The sequence below is a fragment of the Dendrobates tinctorius genome, unplaced genomic scaffold (assembly GCF_039654945.1).
Source record: "Dendrobates tinctorius isolate UK_male_01 unplaced genomic scaffold, ASM3965494v1 ptg000162l, whole genome shotgun sequence".
In the NCBI taxonomy this organism is placed as follows: domain Eukaryota; kingdom Metazoa; phylum Chordata; class Amphibia; order Anura; family Dendrobatidae; genus Dendrobates; species Dendrobates tinctorius.
The window spans coordinates 33,058,445-33,063,017 of record NW_027361829.1 but is presented as its reverse complement, the minus strand read 5'-3'; positions in this window follow the sequence as shown (position 1 = coordinate 33,063,017).

The following is a 4,573-nucleotide window of genomic DNA, read 5'->3' as shown; positions in this document are numbered from 1 at the left end:
AGGAGATCTGTCTCTGTATTTTCCTTACAGGTGTCTTCAGTTTATGCTCCTCTCCTGGCTATGGCTTCAAAAGCTGTGTCACAAAATCTGAATGTGGGACTATACCCTGAGGCCATGGTCCCATCCTGAGTATTTGGTGAGTTTTTGATGTTGCAACTATTAGGAAAATTAGAATACTTGTGGTTTTGAGAGTTTTTCTACACATGTATTGAACTCAGCCATTTTTGTCTATTTTTGGTATGTCATGTTTTAAATAACGCTGCTTTGTTTTGGATGCTTCCTGGTATTTGGCTTTAACAAAAGCTTTTAAATATAGTCATGTGCGGATTACATTTGTTTTATGTGTGTTTCCACAGCAGAAACACACTAAGGCCAGGTTCAGATTGCGTTAGGGCAGTCCATTCAACTTATGCGTTAAACGGACTGCGCTATCACAACTGCCTTTTTTGGATCGCATTTTCCGATCACGCTAGCGCAGCTGCTCCATCTGCGCTAGCAGTGACAGACCCTCGAACGCTGTAGACCGCATCTGAGGGTCCGTCACAGCATGACGGCACATGGCTAACGCGTGCCGATTAGGACATGCGTTAGTGATGCGCCGCGTTATGGCAGTCTTTGCTGTAACTGTAAGATGCCATGTTTTTGATCCCGCCAAAAAAAGCACAGCCTTGAAAACTTCCCAATAACTCATCATGGGCACACAGCCTAATTCATCATTTGTGTCTTGTGGAATTTGATGTTGTTTTTTGTACCAAAAAAATTTCAAAGTGGACTGGTGAATTTTAAAAAACCTCAAAGATGTTTTTTTTCTTGTCTAACTTTTTTGCACGTTTCAGAGAAATACACATAATCCTTTTAAAAAGTCCCCAAAATAAAATGATACAGATCTTTTACTCTATTAGGGTTTTGGAGTACAACTGTGCAAACATTTTTTACATTTCTAAAAGTCACAAGTGATGAATATGCAAAAATAAGTAGACAAGGAAATCAATTCCCACAATGTCAAACAAAATAAAGCAAAATCAAATAATGTTTACTAAAAAAAAACATTGCAGATAAAATAATGAATAACCTAAATGTCGCCTGGGCCTCATTCAGACATCCATGACCTTTCTCATATGAACATTGCTCATTAATGTTTTTGATCTGCGTTTCATCAGTGTTTGGTCCATGTGTCAATTTTTGCCATCAGTATTTCATCAGTCATTTTCACGTGAAAAAATAAATTGCTAACTTTCTCCTGTACACTAGTGTTAATCAGTGACCGCACAATAACGCTATCCGTGTGCTGTCCCTGCTTTTTCACGGAACCATATGAGTGATTTAGATCTGTGACACATGTCTCTTGTGATTTATTTTTTGGAGATCCACGGACCACAGACACATGAACAGCTCCATAGATTATTATGGATACATGTTCTATGGCTGGGGTCACACTAACCGACGAGAAATACGGTCCGTACTTTCCATGCATAATACGGAGAAATGTCCCCTAAATAGTGATCCGTATGTCATCCGTAATCAAGGTGTGGTCGCGTATTTTGTGCATGTAAGCATCCGTATGCAATCCGCATGTCATCTGTATTGCATCCGTATGGCAAGATTTTCTCGCCACCTTGCAAAATGGACGTTTAATGGTTTTAAGGCCTGCAAATTATTTAAATCATCAGCCTACACCCTATTTATTGGCTCAGTAACAGGTGCCTGCATCCAGTCTGGCCATTTTTTACCTTGTCTTGTGGTTGTGTGTCCAACATGACAGAAACACTTAGTTTCAACCCTACTGAGCAGGTTCTCTTCAACTGGCTTTTGTCACGCCGCTTTGGGCATCCATACCCTGTGATTGTGGATCCGAGGAGGAGGAGACAAATGTGGGTCCATTTTGAGGCAATGCCTCACAAAAGGTCATTTCCACTGGCTCTATTCTTCTCTGTGGACTCATCCGGAAAAAAATTCTTCCAATATTGTCGCGTGAGCCTGGACACCTTTGATCTATTGTTAGAGACTGTGTGCCCTGCGATCACCTTTCAGGACACCAGGATGCGCAAAGCTATATCTGCTGAGGAGCGGCTTCTACTTACATTACGGTATGTATTCCTCAACCACATTCTCTATGTTCATGATGTATAGGTCAAAGTATGTTTCTTCTCTTCTTTGTTTTACATTGTTGCCCTCATCTTTGGCCAGATATCTTGTACATTTCATACCCGATTAATATGTGTAGTATTAAATGTCTGGCAAATAGGCCTTATTATTCAAAAAAAGTGTGTGTTTTAACAGATTTAAAGTAATACTGTGTTCTATTGATGCAGTATATCTCTTATGTATCTTTTTTTTTTTTTTAATTAATTTTGTTCACCTTTTGTGGTTACCCAGCTTCCTGTCCACTGGCCTGTCGTATGCTGCATTCCATCATGAGTTTCTCATTGGAAGATCAACCATTTCGGGCATAGTGAGGTCTACATGTAGTGAAATATGGTCAAAACTCCATCAAGTCGTCATGCCCGAGCCCAGGATAGAAGACTGGTTGAGGATCTCAAGGGACTTTGAGGAGCAATGCCAGATTCCAAATTGTATTGGGGCCCTGGATGGGAAACATATCCGGGTGCGTAAGCCGCCAAACTCAGGCTCACAATTCTACAATTATAAGCAATACTTTTCTGTTGTTTTGTTGGCTCTGGCCAACAGTTAATACAAGTTTCTTATTGTAGACATTGGGGCCTATGGAAGGACAGGAGACTCTAGGGTCTTCAATACTTCCATTATGGGTCGGCGGCTACGCACCAACCAGATGGATCTACCCCCACCACGGCAGCTACCTGGCTCAAATCAACAATCTGTCCCTTATGTCCTTGTGGCTGATGAGGCCTTTCAATAAACACGCCATGTAATGAGGCCATATCCCCGGGGCCACCTGGACCACCGGCGCAGGATATTTTACTTGCGTCTCTCACGTGCCCGGCGACTGGCGGAGTGTGCTTTGGCATTCTTTGTGCCAAATGGCGTGTGGTCCTACATAATTTCACCAGGATCCATGATTGCTCTGCCTCTGATGGTGTGGTGCGTGTGATGGACAATGTGCGCAGGGCGAGCCCACATGTCAACCCTACTCGTCATCCACTCTCTGGTATCAAAGTGCGTGATATTTACACAAATTATTTTATGTCATCTGAGGGGGAAACTTCATGGCAAGAGAATGCTGTTTCTATGTTGTAAATTTTTCTTTTTTGCCTTTGCGAAAATATATATATTACAACCCGTTATGTCTTTTCTCTGTTTCTAAATCACTGTGTAAGCATATGGCAGCATGTCATGATGTAAGTGCACCATTGATAAAGACAACAACTATTGAAAGTTTAACCCCTTCACCCCCAAGGGTGGTTTGCACGTTCATGACCGGGCCAATTTTTACAATTCTGACCACTGTACCTTTATGAGGTAATAACTCTGGAACGCTTCCATGGATCCCGGTGATTCTGACACTGTTTTCTCGTGACATATTGTACTTCATGATAGTGGTAAAATTTCATTCAAATAACTTGCATTTATTTGTGAAAAAAACAGAAATTTGGCAAAAATTTTGAAAATTTCGCAATTTTCCAACTTTGAATTTTTATGCCCTTAAATCACAGAGATACGGCACACAAAAAACTTGATAACTAACATTTCCCACATGTTTACTTTACATCAGCACAATTTTGGAACCAAAATTTTTTTTTTGTTAGGAAGTTATAAGAGTTAAAAGTTGACCAGCGATTTCTCATTTTTACAACACCATTTTATTTTTAGGACCACATCACATTTGAAGCCACTTTGAGGGGTCTATATGATAGAAAATACCCAAAAGTGACACCATTCTAAAAACTGCACCCCTTAAGGTGCTCAAAACCACATTCAAGAAGTTTATTAACCCTTTAGGTGCGTCACAGGAATTTTTTTGAATATTTTAAAAAAAAAATGAACATCTAACTTTTTTTCACAAAAAAAATACTTCAGGTTCAATTTTTTTTATGTTACCAAGGGTAACAGGAGAAATTGGACTGCAAAAGTTATTGTGCAATTTGTCCTGAGTACGCTGATACCTGACTTGTGGGGGGGAACGACTGTTTCGGCGCATGGCAGAGCTCAGAATGGAAGGAGCGCCCTTTGACTTTTTCAATGCAAAATTGGCTGGAATTCAGATCGGACGCCATGTCACGTTTGGAGAGTCCCTGATGTACCTAAACAGTGGAAACCCCCCACAGATGACACCATTTTGGAAACTAGACCCCCCAGGAACTTATCTAGATGTGTGGTGAGAACTTTGAACCCACAAGGGCTTTACAGAAGTTTATAACATACAGCGGTACAATTAAAAAATCATATTTTTTCCACAAAAATGATCTTTTCACCCTCAATTCTTATTTTTCCAAGGGTAACAGCACCCTAAAAGTTATTGTGCAATTTGTCCTGAGTACGCTGATACCCCACATGTGGGGGTAAATCACTATTTGGGCGCATGGCAGAGCTCGGAATGGAAGCAGCGCCATTTGACGTTTTTGGCTGGAATTGAGATCGGACACCATGTCGCGAT